This window comes from Salmo trutta, chromosome 16 (genome assembly GCF_901001165.1).
Source record: "Salmo trutta chromosome 16, fSalTru1.1, whole genome shotgun sequence".
Taxonomy (NCBI): domain Eukaryota; kingdom Metazoa; phylum Chordata; class Actinopteri; order Salmoniformes; family Salmonidae; genus Salmo; species Salmo trutta.
In genome coordinates, this window is record NC_042972.1 from 30947943 (window position 1) to 30966143 (window position 18201).

The 18201-nt window shown below is 43.0% G+C and overlaps 1 protein-coding gene across 1 annotated transcript in view; it reads right to left on the reverse strand.

Annotated features, from left to right (window-relative positions):
* LOC115150530 (metabotropic glutamate receptor 2-like) overlaps nucleotides 1–13272 on the reverse strand; it is a 93655-nt gene extending 80383 nt beyond the window's left edge. The window contains exon 1 of the mRNA XM_029693936.1: nucleotides 12724–13272. The gene's annotated coding sequence lies outside the window, so the exon portion shown is untranslated. The remainder of the gene's footprint in view (nucleotides 1–12723) is intronic.
* Nucleotides 13273–18201: the final 4929 nt, after the last annotated feature.

Consider the following 18201-nt stretch of genomic DNA (forward strand, 5'->3'; position numbering starts at 1 on the left):
ATCGCCAAAGTCAAGGATCGGTAGGATAGTCAGTTTTACGAGGGTATGTTTGGCAACATGAAGGAGGCTTTGTTGTGAAATAGGAAGCTGATTCTAGACTTAATTTTGGATTGGAGATGCTTAATGTGAGTCTGGAAGGAGAGTTTACAGTCTAACCAGACACCTAGGTATTTGTAGTTGTCCACATATTCTAACTCAAAACCATCCAGAGTAGTGATGCTTGTCGGGCGGGCGGGTAGCGATCGGTTGAAAAGCATGAATTTAGTTTTACTAGCATTTAAGAGCAGTTGGAGGCCATGGAAGGAGTGTTGTATGGCATTGAAGCTCATCTGGAGGTTTGTTAACACAGTGTCCAAAGACTGGCCAGAAGTATACAGAATGGTGTCGTTTGCATAGAGGTGGATCAGAGAATCACCAGCAGCAAGAGCGACATCATTGATATACAGAGAAGAGAGTCGGCCCGAGAATTGAACCCTGTGGCACCCCCATAGAGACTGCCAGAGGTCCGGACAACAGGCCCTCCGATTTGACACACTGAACTCTATCTGAGAAGTAGTTGGTGACCAACTGATTTGTAGGGGTCCATCAGGACATCAGCTATCTGGATTTGGGTGAAGGAGAAACGAGGGGGGGGGGGCTTGGGCAAGTTGCTGCGTGGGGTGCAGAGCTGTTTGCCGGGGTAGGGGTAACCAGGAGGAAAGTATGGCCAGCCGTAGAAAAATGTTTCTTGAAATTCTCGATTGTTGTGGATTTATCGGTGGTGACAGTGTTTCCTAGCCTCAGCACAGTGGTCAGCTGTTGTCGGCTATTATTGTTTTTTACAAGGTGGAGGTATGTAAGGGGCCTCAAGACAATTTGATTATTTGACCTGTGGTTTACCTAATGTGCAGATGTGCATTTTAACAGCCAAACTAGCCATAAGGAAGAACAACAAACTCATTTTACATAATGTGTTCTAATGTACAGCACTTATAGGAGCCACAACAAACCATGTATACAATACCCTGTAGCACAGGGTAAACAGGCTTACAATGATTTCTAGTGGTTAGAGCATTGGACTTGTAACCGAAAGGTTGCAAGATCGTAGTCCCTGAGCTGACAAGGTAAAAATCTGTCGTTCTGCCCCTGAACAAGGCAATTAACCCACTGTTCTTAGGCCGTCATTGAAAATAAGAATTTGTTCTTAACTGACTTGCCAAGTTAAATAAAGGTACAAATAATTAAATAAACGTTTTTTAATTGGGTTAACTGTTAACTTCAAAGAGCTCCCAGCCTCATTTCATCCTCTAATCTACCATGCCGAAATCTCTACTCTCTTCCATATCTTTTCTGCTTTCCGCTTCACCAGATGGCCCTTTTAATTCAAGTGTGTGGAGCCTACCAGCCTTTACACTTTTCAAACCAGGCGGTGTAAAGGAATAGAACGTTTGGGGGACTGAGGAAAGCCGGCAAGGATGGAAGAGGTGAGAAGGATGAGGAGTAGGAGGAGAAGGAAGGAGGGCATAGAAGTGGAAATGAGACGGCGAGCCTCACAAGGTGGAGGGTAGGAAGGCTGGGGAGTTGAGTCACAACCTGCAATCAGAGCACAACCTGTGGCAAACCCCTTCATGACAAAATGCCATCAGCATCTGTGAGAGGGTTCATTCTTTCGCAAAATATTTTTTAAAAGCTGAGCAATATTACTTTCCCATTCCCAAGCATAACTAGATTTGACTGATGGATTTAACCTAGATGTAGAGAAATATCCCCCAGTTATAAAGTAAGAAACAAGCTTTATGTCTCTAAATTCTCATTACACACGCTCACAAGACACTAGCAGGTCCACTCCACACCGTTCCAAATGTGCGCCATGCTGTGCCAAGCCTAGTCTGGTAGTAGTTTATCTGAGCACAATGAGTGGAGAAATCACAACTTCCATCCCCCTAATCTGGCCATGGTAGTGCAGGGACAGCAGTGGCAGCCTGATAAATATCTCTCTCAGTTGAAGCCCAAACAAATCCCTACTATCTCCCTCTCCTCAGTTACTAACAGTCTAAAGGAGATATCACCTATTCAGAACTCACTACAGGTTTTAGATTGAAGGCCACTTCCTCTCTCTTTGGCAGACTGTGGACTTGTAGATGTTCAACTTGTCCCGAAAAGGTCAGTGCTGAAAAGTTGTATAACAAACAAATGTTTCTCAGGAGAGGTATTCGTTTATTTTTGTCATTAAGTAACACTTCACTTCAGCGGAAAAACTAGTTCCATGAATCCAGGCCTGGGAGATTGACCGTATCAATGATAACCGCTGAGATCACTGAGGCAAAAAGACAAACCCATGTCGGAAAATGAAGAGTGCTGACCTTTCCAAATGGTCCCTGATACCAAACCAATTAGGGGAAAGACGTTAATTGAAGTTTATACGATAGCAACCCAGGCTGTCACAAGGATTAAACCAAAACACAGCGGGAATGTGTATACTCATCTTCTTTTTAATAGGCAGAAAGAAGGAAAACCGAAACACACGTATACAAAACAACGACGATAACAGTCTTGTCAGGCACACAGCTAAACAAGAAACAACTACCCACAAAATCCCATAGAAAAACACCCCTCTTAAATAGGACCTTCAATTAGAAGCAACGAGGAGCAGCTGCTTCCAATTGAAGGTCAACCCAACAAACACCACATAGAAATAGACATACTGCAACTAACATAGAAATAGACTAACAAAGAACATAGCCCAACAAACCCCGAAACACTCTAAACAAACACCCCCTGCCACGTCCTGACCAAACTACAATAACAAATAACCCCTTATACTGGTCAGGACGTGAGACAGGCAAACTGAGGCTGGCGCTGAATGGCAACTAGTGGGGACATACAACAATTAGGGAGATATCAATCAAATCCTCACTCACTCTCTCACCACCAAAGTTCATTTCCTCATCATTGATCTGAAAGTAGGCTGAGAGGTCCAGTCAGCTCACCTATTTAACAGAGAATGGGTTTGGATTTGGTCATGTGTGTCTCTGCTCAGCTCCCCCCTTACAGTAACTCCATCCCTGGCACGCTCTCTGCACCTGTGTGAGGGAGGGAATCCCCTAGGACAGTTCCATAGCTCCACCCCTTCCCATGGGCCTGATTCCACCTCACTGTGTACTTCTTAATTTAAGATTCCTTGACTGTCTATGTTCTTTGTGTGTTCGTGAGCTCATTACAGGCAGAGCTGTGATTGTCCCAGGCAGGGTGATGGATGCATGGTGTTTGTGTTTCAGGGGCTGCATGAGGTTTTCTGTGGGTCTTTCCATTATTCATCATACACACCATTAGTGACAAGAGAGAAACAAGAGTGTGGGCTTCCCTGATCCTGAACTGAGACCTGAGACATGCTTTCATTCTGTCTCAATATATAACATTCTCAAACACACATCTCTCACATGTGCACAAATACACACACACACACACACACACACCTGTACAAACACAGATACACACATCCCCAACACAAATGATGTCTGCACAGCAGAGAACATTTACAGATTCTCACAATATAAACCAATATTACTTTCAATGAGACAGATGCATGGCTGAACAGACAAACACACATTGTCCCTGGTCCTACATAGCTACCTCGGGGGTCTTGACTGTCCCCCGGGCCTCTCTATTAATCATGTCCAGGGAAACACACACCATCTGCTGTATGCTACCCTAGCCACATTATTATGGAAGAGCAAAAGTGCCTGGAAGCATAACTCACACTGGAAACAATGTCGCAGGAGATGTTCAGGCACTTATTTAATCAGCAAGTGATTTTTGATTAACTAAAGATTTAGTTTAGTAGGAGTTCAGAGAATTCTAAACTAATTTGTCAAACAATATGAAAGCTCATACATCAAACATGGACTCAAGATTGTGTGTGTGCATGTGTGTGTGTGTCTGTGTGTGTGCATATGTGTGTGAATTAAAAAGAGATCAGAAAGAGGCCATAAGGAGGTGTAAGTAATTAAGCTGTCCTGTTCGATAGGACCGCAGCCATTCATCATCCTGCAGCTTAATCACAGATGACGGCCAACTAATAAAACTGATAAGAGATCTGGGTGGCACCGAGATATCTTATCAGACATTTGGGTTTAATTAGTTACTTTGGTTTCCCTCTCTATAGCAGCTCATAGGATGAAACAGGGCAGATCTACCTGCAAAGGAACCCTTGTGCATTCATATTGAAGGTGATTGGATTCCATAAATTATTTTCATATAGTACAGCCATACATTAGACCAGGCCTGGGCAAAGGCCCACGACCTGATTCAATACGGCCCAAGGAATCATGCTCAGATCACATAAATAATTTGCAATAGTAAAGTTTTGAAAAATGTATTTGTTATTCAAATTAAAAGCCCAATGAATACTCGCCTTCGTGTAATGATTGTGGGACATTTATTTTGAAGGCACGTATAAATAACAACTGCACGAGGACAGACAGTGACTGACAGGCTGACACACACGTCACAGTTACAAATAGTAGCTTGCTAAAATTGCGCAACAATGAGTTTTTTTGAAGATTTCAAAGAAAAGGAAAGTAGACAATGAATGTAGGGTGTTCCAGCAAGAGCGGACATCGAAATATTTCTTTATTGAGGTATCGGGGAAAGCTGTGTGCTTTGTGTGCAAAAAGAGCATTGCTATCAGGGACTACAGACAATCATGGACTACAAAAGGAAAAGCAGCCACGTCACCGAGACCGACGTCTTGCTTCCGGACAGGCTAAACACATTCTTCGCACGCTTTGAGGATAACACAGTCCCACTGACGCGGCCCGCTACCAAGGACTGTGGGCTCTCCTCCGTGGCTGACGTGAGTAAAACATTTAAATGTGTTAACCCTCGCAAGGCTGCCGGCCCAGACGGCATCACAAGCCGCATCCTCAGAGCATGCGCAGACCAGCTGGCTGGTGTGTTTACGGGCATATTCAATCTCTCCCTATCCCAGTCTGCTGTCCACATATGCTTCAAGATGGCCACCATTGTTCCTGTACCCAAGAAGGCAAAGGTAACTGAACTTAATGACTATTCCCCGTAGCACACACCTCTGTCATCATGAAGTGCTTTGAGAGACTAGTCAAGGATCATACCTTACCTGCCACCCTAGACCCACTTCAATTTGCTTACCGCCCCCAATAGATCGACAGACGATGCAATTGCCATCACTCTGCACACTGCCCTATTCCATCTGGACAAGAAGAATACCTATGTAAGAATGCTTTTTATTGACTAACACCATAGTACCCTCCAAGCTCATCATTAAGCTTGAGGCCCTGGGCCTGAACCCCGCCCTGTGCAACTGGGTAATGGACTTCATCACGGCCGCCCCCAGGTGGTGAAGGTAAGAAACATCACCTCCACTTAGCTGATCCTCAACACTGGGGCCCGACAAGGGTGTGTGCTCAGCCCCCTCCTGTATTCCCTGTTCACCCATGACTGAGTGGCCAAGCACACCTCCAACTCAATCATCAAGTTTGCAGATGATACAACAGTAGTAGGCTTGATTACCAACGATGACGAGACAGCCTACAGGGAGGAGGTGAGGGCTCTGGGAGTGTGGTGCCTGGAAAACAACCTCTTACTCAACATCAACAAAAGAAAGGAGAACGATCGTGGACTTTAGGAAACAGCAGAGGGAGCACCCTCCTATCCACATCGACGGGACCGCAGTGGAGAAGGTGGAAAGCTTCAAGTTCTTCGGCGTACACATCACTGAGAAACTGAAATGGTCCACCCACACAGACAGTGTGGTGAAGGTGCAACAGTGCCTGTTCAACCTCAGGAGGCGAAGAAATTTGGCTAAAAACCCTTAAGGGCATGTACAGTTGAAGTCGGAAGTTTAAAAAAAACACTATAGCCAAATACATTTAAACTCAGTTTTTCACAATTCCTGACATTTAATCCTAGTAAAATTCCCTGTCTTAGGTCAGTTAGGATCACCACTTTATTTTAAGAATGTGAAATGTCAGAATAAAGGTAGAGAGAATGATTTATTTCAGCTTTTATTTCTTTCATCACATTCCCAGTGGGTCAGAAGTTTACATACACTCAATTAGTATTTGGTAGCATTGCCTTTAAATTGTTTAACTTGGGTCAAACGAGATTCCCACAATAAGTTGGGTGAATTTTGGCCCATTCCTCCTGACAGAGCTGGTGTAACTGAGTCAGGTTTGTAGGCCTCCTTGCTCGCACACGCTTTTTCAGTTCTACCCACAAATGTTCGATAAGATTGAGGTCAGGGCTTTGTGATGGCCATTCCAATACCGTGAATTTGTTGTCCTTAAGCCATTTTGCCATAACTTTGGAAATATGCTTGGGGGTCATTGTCCATTTGGAAGACCCATTTGCGACCAAGCTTTAACTTCCTGACTGATGTCTTGAGATGTTGCTTCAATATATCCACATAATTTTCCATCCTCATGATGCCATCCATTTTGTGAAGTGCACCAGTCCCTCCTGCAGCAAAACACCCCCACAATATGATGCTGCCCCCCCCCCCCTGTGCTTCATAGTTGGGATGGTGTTCTTCGGCTTGCAAGCCTCCCCCTTTTTCCTCCAAACAGGACGATGATCATTATGGCCAAACAGTTCTATTTTTGTTTCATCAGACCAGGGGACATTTCTCCAAAAAGTACGATCTTTGTCCCCATGTGCAGTTGCAAACCGTAGTCTGGCTTTTTTATGGCGGCTTTGGAGCAGTGTCTTCTTCCTTGCTGAGTGGCCTTTCAGGTTATGTCGATTTTAGGACTGATTGTACTGTGGATATAGGTACTTTTGTACCTGTTTCCTCCAGCATCTTCACAAGGTCCTTTGCTGTTGTTCTGGGATTGATTTGCATTTTTCGCACCAAAGTACGTTTATCTCTAGGAGACAGAACGTGTCTCCTTCCTGACCGGTATGACAGCTGCGTGGCCCCATGGTTTTTATACTTGCGCACTATTGTTTGTACAGATGAATGTGGTACCTTCAGGCATTTGGAAATTGCTCTCAAGGATGAACCAGACTTGTGGAGGTCTACAATTCTTTTCTGAGGTCTTGGCTGATTTCTTTTGATTTTCCCATGTCAAGCAAAAAGGCACTGAGTTTGAAGGTATGCTTTGAAATACATCCACAGGTACACCTCCAATTGGCTCAAATGATGTCAATTAGTCTATCAGAAGCTTCTAAAGCCATGACATCATTTTCTGGAATTTTCCAAGCACAGTCAACTTAGTGTATGTAAACTTCTGACCCACTGGAATTGTGATACAGTGAATTATAAGTGAAATAATCTGTCTGTAAACAATTGTTGGAAAAATTACTTGTGTCATGCAAGTAGATGTCCTAACCGACTTGCCAAAACTATAGTTTGTTAAGAAAAAATGTGTGGAGTGGTTGAAAATGAGTTTTAATGACTCCAACCTAAGTGTATGTAAACTTCCAACTTCAACTGTATGTACTGTTGTCTATACTATAATACTCTATCTTAGTCCGTTCCGCTCTGACATCGCTCATACATATGTATATAGTCTTAATTCATTCCTACTTAGATTTGTGTGTTTTGGGTATATGTTGTGTAATTTGTTAGATATTACTGCACTTTCGGAGCTAGAAGCACAAGCATTTCGCTACACCCGCGATAGCATCTGCTAATCACGTGTATGTGACCAATACAATTCGATATGTACTGTCCCACAAAATTGCTAAACATAGCAAGCCATTCGCTGAGGGCAAATTCATTAAAGAATGTTTAATTGACTCTGCAGCAATACTTTGCCCTGACAAGAAAGAGCTGTTTGAAAATGTTTCCCTGTAAAGACGAACAGTGACATGGCGTGTTGAGGACATCGCAGAGAATATGGAACAACAGTTGAAAGACAAGGTAAAGGATTTCTCATTGGCCCTGGAGGAGAGCAGTGATGCACGTGACACGGCGCAGTTGTTGATATTTTTACGAGGCATAACCCCAGACTTTGAAATTACAGAGGAGCTTGCTTCAGTGCAGTCAATGAAGAGCACAACCACAATATTTATTGGAGGAGGTTAATAAGTGTGTGGCAAAGCTGGGACTGAGTTTTGAAAAGTTATCCAGTGTGACCACAGATGGGTGCCCAAACTTGACAGGAAAAAACATTGGCTTTTTGAAAAGGATGCAAGATCAAGTAGCTGAGCTGAACCCAAATCAGAAAATAATTTTCCTGAATTGCATTATTCATCAGGAGGTGCTCTGTAAATGTGTTCTGAAAATGAGCCATGTTGTGGATACAGTCACTAAAGTGGTAAACTTCATAAGAGCAAAATCTTTAAACCACAGGCAGTTTATCTCACTGTTGCAAGAGACAGAGTCGGGTCATGCAGATCTCCCCTATCACACAAACGTGAGATGGCCGAGTTTGGGGAAGGTGCTTCAAAGGGCGTGGGACCTGAAGTCGGGGATTACAGAGTTTTTGCAAATAAAAGGAAAATACGTGGATTTCCCTCAGCTGCAAGATAAAGAATGGTTGGCTGATTTTGCCTTCACCGTGGAGCTCATGGCCCTCATGAATGAACTGAATTCCAAACTACAAGGGAAGGGCCTTTTTGCACATCAGATGTACAGTCTTGTCAAAGCCTTCAAGGGAAAATTACTCCTCCTGACCCACCAAGTAAAAACCAACAATCTCACCCACCTTCTGACACTACTACTCTGTTCCCTATCAGATGACCAGTGGGAGAAGTATATATCGCTGCCGCGTACTTTGAACGGTGAGTTCTCGTCGTTTTGAGGATTTCAAAGTGTTGGAAAATGACATGCTGTTGGTTTCCTCTCCTTTCACCTTCAATGTGGATAACATTCCCACTGACCTGCAATTTGAGCTTATCGATCTTCAGTCTGATGCAGGGATTGGAGAACTATTCAAAACAATGTCACTGACAAGGTTCTATGCATCTTTCGATGAACAAAACTTTCCAAAGATTAGGAGTCATGCTCAGAAGATGTTTGTACTGTTTGGGTCAACCTATGTATGTGAACAGACATTATCAGTGATGAAATATAACAAGTCAAGGCACAGATCATCTCTTACTGACTCACCTCTCAGCAACCCTGAGCATAGCGACGTCAGAAACTATACCTGACTTCACTGCTCTAGTCAATGTCCATCAGAGACTTCACTCCTCACACTGATTGAGAAGTTTAAATGGAATGTTGAGCTCTCTCTCTTGTGTCCGTGGTGTTCTGTCCGTGGTGCTGAATGCACAGTGTACTTTTCCCTCTGTGTAGTTCATTGAATGTTTAATAATGAAAATATCTACCAAAAGGAGAACATGGATGTGGTTTATTTCTGTGCATGTTAAAAAAGAAAAATAAGTAGCATACAGTGAAGGAAAAAAGTATTTGAACCCCTTCTGATTTTGTACGTTTGCCCACCGACAAAGAAATGATCAGTCTATCATTTTAATGGTAGGTTTATTTGAACAGTGAGAGACAGAATAACAACAAAAAAATCCAGAAAAACGCATGTCACAAATGTTATAAATTAATTTACATTTTAATGAGGGAAATAAGTATTTGACCCCCTCTCAATCAGAAAGATTTCTGGCTCCCAGGTGTCTTTTATACAGGTAACGAGCTGAGATTAGGAGCACACTCTTAAAGGGAGTGCTCCTAATCTCAGCTTGTTACCTGTATAAAAGACACCTGTCCACAGAAGCAATCAATTAATCAGATTCCAAACTCTCCACCATGGCCAAGACCAAAGAGCTCTCCAAGGATGTCAGGGACAAGATTGTAGACCTACACAAGGCTGGAATGGGCTACAAGACCATCGCCAAGCAGCTTGGTGAGAAGGTGACAACAGTTGGTGCGATTACTCGCAAATGGAAGAAACACAAAAGAACTGTCAATCTCCCTCGGCCTGGGGCTCCATGCAAGATCTCACCTCGTGGAGTTGCAATGATCATGAGAACGGTGAGGAATCAGCCCAGAACTACACAGGAGGATCTTGTCAATGATCTCAAGGCAGCTGGGACCATAGTCACCAAGAAAACAATTGGTAACACACTACGCCGTGAAGGACTGAAATCCTGCAGCGTCCGCAAGGTCCCCCTGCTCAAGAAAGTACATATACATGCCCGTCTGAAGTTTGCCAATGATTCGGAGGACAACTGGGTGAAAGTGTTGTGGTCAGATGAGACCAAAATGGAGCTCTTTGGCATCAACTCAACTCGCCGTGTTTGGAGGAGGAATGCTGCCTATGACCCCAAGAACCCCATCCCCACCGTCAAACATGGAGATGGAAACATTATGCTTTGGGGGTGTTTTTCTGCTAAGGGGACAGGACAACTTCACCACATCAAAGGGACGATGGACGGGGCCATGTACCGTCAAATCTTGGGTGAGAACCTCCTTCCCTCAGCCAGGGCATTGAAAATGGGTCGTGGATGGGTATTCCAGCAACGCATTGACTCAAAACACACGGCCAAGGCAACAAATGAGTTGCTCAAGAAGAAGCACATTAAGGTCCTGGAATGGCCTAGCCAGTCTCCAGACCTTAATCCCATAGAAAATCTGTGGAGGGAGCTGAAGGTTTGAGTTGCCAAATGTCAGCTTCGAAACCTTAATGACTTGGGAAAGATCTGCAAAGAGGAGTGGGACAAAATCCCTCCTGAGATGTGTGCAAACCTGGTGGCCAACTACAAGAAACGTCTGACCTCTGTGATTGCCAACAAGGGTTTTGCCACCAAGCACTAAATCATGTTTTGCAGAGGGGTCAAATACTTATTTCCCTCATTAAAATGCAAATCATTTTACAACATTTTTGACATGCGTTTTTATGTTTTTTTGTTGTTATTCTGTCTCTCACTGTTCAAATAAACCTACCATTAAAATTATAGACTGATAATTTCTTTGTCAGTTGGCAAACGTACAAAATCAGCAGGGGATCAAATACTTTTTCCCTCACTGTATCTGGGCGTGATTTACAGTAGATACATCTGTCAACACAATCATACGCATGATGTATAATCCTATAATATGATTCTGGCACGTGATGGCAAAATTATATTCTAATGTGGCCCTCCATGGAAAATAATTTCCCAGGCCTGCATTAGACTATGCTCAATGCATCTGGTGAATGGTGGTGACATACTGTAGGCCTCCTTCAATTGCTGTGGCTACAGAAAAAGTGTCCTTATCATTATAATACCTGTATGTCCTTTGTGAGAGATTTTCCACATCCACATACTTACAGTATTTCAATACGGTCACTGACATCTGACCTGCGGTCTATGGGGCTTTAGTCTAAAATCACCTTTGAAAACGATAGGCAAATCTTATGGACATTCTCCAGAAAGCACACATATTTTATACATTCTTAAAAAAAAAATCTGTTAGGGCTTTGTGAGTATGTGTTGAGGTGGAGGAGTCAGAGGAGAACAGGCTAGTTTGGGCACCTGGGAGCCAGTGGTCCATGGACCTGCAGGTTAATCCTGGTCTACAGGTGAGCTCCTTCTCCACACACTAATGAGTAGCAATCTAGGTGCCTCCATGGCCTGGCGACCCAGTGGTGGAGACGCTTGTGTTCTTGGCAGATAACAAGGATTTTAACATGCTTGGTGCTCAGCAATAACACTGCTCCTCCACGCTCTGAGACACTCTGATACACAGTGCTACATCGACTCCCAGCCCCCGACACACCCAGGGGGATTGGCAGGGTTTCATCCCCATACCGTCGTGCAACGCTGTGAAGCGCTCCCCAGGGGCCACTACCCACTCTGCACCGGGCTGATACAGGTGAGGTGGATTCCATTAAGACTAAAGAGGTGGGTGCACCGAGTGGCTCGCCTCATTCTCCTCCTCCACCTCGTTCCTGATTGTGCACGGAGTTCCAGATGAAAAGAGAAGAGCATGTTCCTCTTAAGCCTCTCTGGTGGCTGGGTCTGAGTGCTGCCATGGGCACACCATTCATTGCTTTACAAGACCATTTGCTCCAAGAAAAACACCAACATGCAATGCCACTCTGATAAGGCTTCTCCCCCTTTTACTTGTTCCCACAACCCTGTGTCCGGATTGTGTCCACATTCTGATAGTGCCAACATTTTCAGACAGCTGCACACCACATTTACCACACGATTAACCACATGTTAATGCAAGGTATAACCTGGACTCTCTGAACATGCACAAGTCACCACTGGAGTCAGAATCCATTTAGATGTGCAAACTAAAGGAAGGTGTGTGGATATTGTAGGCGACTCAATAAAGGAAACATCATTTGACCAACTCTATGATCTATTGAAAACGGAAACTTGATTTTGAAAGTCTCAATATATGACAATAACATACAGGTGGAATAATGGAAAATACAGTAAAATATATGATGATGAGGAGACCCTTGTGTCTACTAAATTTGCTGGAAGATATACAAATGTAAAGATGATTAGAATGGTGGCATGATCTAATTTGTTTACTATGGCAAGCAAGTAACCCTATTCTATAGTCATGGCATTCACACACATTTTTTCCCCCACTTGTCAATCAAATTCTGTAACAACAATTCTACAAATTATGAGAGATGTGTCAAACGAAAGAAGGAACAGAATGGGAGTCTCTCTTTTTTATCTATAACAAAGCTTTGTTCCATGCTATAGACTTACAAAGAAAGCATGGTCGTAATCGTGCATACAAAGTGCATGCTGCTGTTGCTGGGAACAAATGTAGGCTACACAAAAACCAAAAGCTCTTACCTGTCCAATGAATCTCTCTTCTGAACGATTCCAAATCCGACAGGTTACACAGATTAGGTCAGACACTTCGTATCCTTGGTGATACTTTCAATAAATATCGTGTTTTTGTGCCGATTAAACAATTCGTGGATACTGATGGTGGAGGAAGGAAGGACAAGGGATGAGAGTGAATGAAGTTTTCGCGCCTCGCAGCTGCGGCGCGCATGAGTAACTGTCCTTGGTGCTGAAAAACACTCGGAGGAGCGCGCGGATTCCTTGAGATTTTATTCCGTGGTTAAAAAGTCTACCCACCTTTTTACACACCTCTGGTACTAATTGAACATTATACTCACTTGAGTCCCTTCAGATTACTAACCGCACGTCCACACCTCATAACTCAGCTGTGCAAACAGATCTTATTTGATAACAAATTAGACAAGTGTTATCAATAAGCCTGGTAGAAAGGATGAGTCGAGGAATGAAACATATCTGATCACGGGTGCATGATATTTTAACGAGTCAACTCATTATTCCTTCACCATGCATAGTTTTACATTTTTAAAACGGTCACACGAGTCCATAGGCTATCATGTGAACTGAACTGTCATATTGACAGCCACAACAGAAGGCAACAGACCGAACGCCTGATGATAGCGACTCCGAATAGGTGTGTCTGTGGGCTATCAAGCCTGCACGTTAGGAACGACCACCCTGACAATCAATACAGATGCTATTGATTAATTTAAATCGGCGCAATAAGAAACGGGTAGTAGTCTTTCTCAAAAGTTTAGATTAGGTCTAACTGTTATCATGCATAGCCTAATAATAGCATATTACAAATGCATTGTGATATTAGGCTAGTATTAATACAATAAGAATAGTTAGAAGACAGATTATGTTATCCTAGTAGCTTTTTGCATTCTGTTTTCGAGAGCTGTTGATTAGGATGCGCTGAGCATGTAAATGTGGAGAAGCTCAGGTGAATCGTCTTGATTTTGTTCAACCGAACAAGCAAAACTCATAACAGCAGCTGTTCGGAGACTGCTTAGCTGCATCGATAGATTTCTATTTACAGTCCACGCACAAGTTCTGACACGGGAGTGGAGACGAGGGAGAGCGCGAGGTGGCTCCCAGGTGGTAACCCTGCGCGCACGGGATATGGACTCGCAAAATCACCAAATGATGTGTTGTGACCTCTAACCCTCTTCTGCCAAAAACCACATTCACACAGTCAGGGAGGGGCTATCACTGGTTTTGTATGCGACGTCACCCATCTTCATACATCCACTGGAATAATATGAATTATAATTGACAACAAAGGGAAGGCCATATCTCCATGACCTCAAAGCTCTCAAATGTAGGCTAATCTATGTGGGTTTCACTATTAATTAAATCAGTTGTCAATGCAGTGCAGACCTTATGCAGCTACTCTCCTAACTTGACTGTGGATAACTGGTGGAGTGGCAGATTAAACAATTGTGATTATATATAGCAGACATTCTGTATATCTGTCAGCCATGACAGTATCGATCAATTCTTCTTCGAATTGAAAATACAGATCTGAATGTGGTATAGGCTACATTTTCATTCGATTCATCAGACAGATAATGACTAAGACGAAAGGGTCAGTCTGTGATACAAACATAAAAAAGCGGTCACCCCGCCACTGCTTGGAAAACAGCATCACACATATCCCTATAGACCACAAAGTGGATGCCCAGAGATCAGGGGATGACTACCTATTTGAGTTTAAAAAGTAAATATCCCACACTCCGACATCACGAAATGACATAATGATAATAGTAAACCCTCCCTTAGTCAGGGCTTTTAGCCTGCCTCTCTGGCATATTTAACCTCTGAAATTGAACAAAATATTCTAAATGAGTCTCAGATGTGTGGTGATTACATGCATGTTTAAAGCGCCAATCCATGTGTAAGCAAATCCACATTGATGCACCAAGTGATTGGAGCGGGACTGGACTCTGGATGGTTCTAAATGTGGCCCATAAAGGATGGAATGCGAAGTGATTGAAACAAAGCCCAGTAATATAAAAGCGATGAGTGTGATATCGAGAATTCACTGCACGGTTTCTTAATGATTACATTTTCTTGGGATGGAATTAAATCGTTGATTTCAGAATTGCACACCACAGTTGAAGAAATGCTGTGCATGTCCTGGATGAAGGGATTTGACAGTGTGGAGCCCCCTCCCCCCGGCAGACCACCAGCCATACACACCCCATCCCCACACATACAGCCTGACCCTACCTAGACACAGGCAGTAGTGCTGACAACATTGGCAGTACAGAACAGTGTTTCTCAACCATTTCTGTAGCAGTTACTGGCGAGACATGGTCCTCCTCATTTTTAATAACCAGCTCATGTTTAAAACATATACAATATGTAAAAACACCACTGGAGATACATCTCACCACTATAACTGCGGCTTTGCTCTAGCCATTTAGTTTGACTCCCGGTTTTGCTGTCTGTCTCAGCATCTTCTCTGCTGTACTCTGTGCTTCTTGTTCTCTGTCTGTGTCTGTCTGTCTCAGCATCTTCTCTGCTGTACTCTGTGCTTCTTGTTCTCTGTCTGTGTCTGTCTGTCTCAGCATCTTCTCTGCTGTACTCTGTGCTTCTTGTTCTCTGTCTGTCTGTCTCAGTATCTTCTCTGCTGTACTCTGTGCTTCTTGTTGTCTGTCTGTCTCTGTCTGTCTGTCTGTCTGTCTGTCTGTCTGTCTCAGCATCTTCTCTGCTGTACTCTGTGCTTCTTGTTCTATGTCTGTCTGTCTCAGCATCTTCTCTGCTGTACTCTGTGCTTCTTGTTCTTTGTCCAACATTTTCCCCTGGTGTCAATGGTGCCACTAACCTTTACAGTTGGTGGCACAAGCCCATGACTTGGTCGGACCAAAATCATCATAAAGTCATTCATAGTGCTTTATTAAGAATTATAATAAATAGACTACTCAGGTATTCAAGAAATACGTTTTTTCATCTAACACGTCCAAGCAGGAATGCATGATTAAATATATTTTAATGTGCAGTCAGCAACCTAGTCCAGTGATTATGAATTTTGGTTTGACAATAAGACTATAGACTCCAGAATTTCCAGATGTTATTTTTTGTTCAATAGAGATAAATGTCATACATCTTTATGTGCAATAACTAATATAATTGGCACATTCATTTGGGGTTCAACACCTAAAGAAGTGGAAACTCAAAACACATTAACTAGATCGCTAACTCTAAATATAATACCCAATGCTAGTAGCCATGTACTCATCCAACAGTAAATGTAATGTCCTAAAACACTTAGCAGTTGTAGGCTACTTGTCACGCCCTGATCTGTTTTACCTGTCCTTGTGATTGTCTCCACCCCCTCCAGGTGTCGCTTATTTTCCCCAGTGTATTTATTCCTGTGTTTCCTGTCTCTCTGTGCCAGTTCGTCTTGTGTGTTTCCAAGTCAACCAGCGTTTTTTCCCGTTCTCCTGCTTTTTGCATTCTCCTTTTTCTAGTCCTCCCAGTTTTGACCTTTGCCTGTTTCTGGACTTTGTACCCGCCTGCCTGACCATTCTGCCTGCCTTGACCACGAGCCTGTCTGCCACTCTGTACCTCCTGGACTCCGATCTGGTTCTGACCTTTTGCCTGTCCACGACCATTCTCTTGCCTAACCCTTTGGATTAATAAACATTGTAAGACTCCAACCATCTGCCTCCTGTGTCTGCATTTAGGTCTCGCCTTGTGCCATGATACTACTACTACCCATGAGACCTATGTCCTCGCAATGGCCGGTGCACTGCTCCATATTTCAAAGCCATATCAAATATCTTTGTTGTAAAATAGTTGCTATTGAGATCAATAATGAGAGTTGAGAAATACAAATGATACCTACAGAGAGCTGAGACCCTCCTCTGTTCGGCAGGGACAAGGGGATGAAGTTTCCAAAGCTGTGCCTTTCCCGCAATTTCATATGGACATGTTATATGTTATATGACCAAATCATGGTTTTAGCCGCCTAAAAAAAGTTGAGTGAGGTAACAATGTAGAATGCTCTCTTTCTATGTTTATAGGCACCCTTTCCGTTTTTTTTTGCTGATGCAGCTTTTGACTTTGAATGTGAGTGTGATCTCAGCTCAGCCTATCAGAAAAGGTAGGGGTCTGGCAGTTGCCCACTGATCAGCCAAAGGCTCATTATAGATTAGTATAAGAGAGTAATTGCCCCAAAATCTTTACAAAAATATCTTAAGAGGACCATGGGCTGCCGGCCATGTAACCTTAGAGTTTTTTTGGTATAAAAAAACAAATGGTCCAACCCATCTGGCATCCGCCCGTGATGGATATACTGTTGGACACACCCTGATTGAATGCATAGGTTAGCCTAATGATACAATAGTAGCTGAATGTGCAACAAGCTCTCACTGCAGAATTAGAAGTTCAACCACATTCTCCAAACGTCAAATTTCAAAGTTGCTCCAAAAGTCAAATTTTGAAGTGTTTTTGTTGCTGCTCTGTATCTTTCCATTTTTCCAAACGTCAGGTTAAGTTTAGGCACTCATTCTGAATGGTTAAGGTAAGGGATAAGGTTTGGGATAGGGTTAAAACGAAAGACAAAAAAACAGTGTCCACAACTGGGATCAAACACACAACCTTCTCTAGAGTCAAGGGTTAAGGTTGGGATAGGTTTAACCCCCCTCACCCAAAAAATGTGTCCACAACTGAGATTTAACACAAACTTCTGATCTGGAGTCATGGGTTTACTAAAGCCTACTTGATGGTAGTGCTCACTGTTAGCCCTAGTGGCTGGTTTTGAAAACATTTCCCAATGTTCTCAAGACATGGATAGACGTCCAATTTCAACTTCAATCTTGAACACTTGGCTGGAATGTGACAACTGATTCTCTGTTAATGAGACAATCAATAGTGATGATAGGCCAAGAATGTCTGCATCAGATTGTGTTTTAAAGAAATGAACAACAGTATTTATTTATGGCTGTGTAAAAGCTCTCCACACAAAGTCGATATAACTAGCAGTAAACTTCCATAACATTAGTCCCTCACCACAGACTCAGAGGGTCCTATAGACTAACGTTAAAGTGAATGTTCCAATTTCATATAATCATTAGAGTGGAAAAGAGTTTTAAGATTTAACAGCTAATAAACTTCAGCAATTTAATTGTTAAGTTGAAATCCCACTCAATACAGAAGGCTTACTCTACATATCATAAAGGCTAAAGGGCCAAGAATTTCCCCATAGTGACCTTAGGTCTGGCCAATTCCTGATGTGCTGACGTGTAGCACTTTGCTGCCTCTTCCCTCAGACAGAGAATGACCTGAGAAGCACTGACCATGTGGAGCTGTGAATGTAGACTTCCCAATATAGCTATGAACAGAGGCACTGGGATAATAGCTAAAACAATGAACGCCTTCAGACCATGATTTTACGTACATATGAGTACTGCTCTTCACACACACATTGTGCATATTGATTTCCTCCTCTGTCCT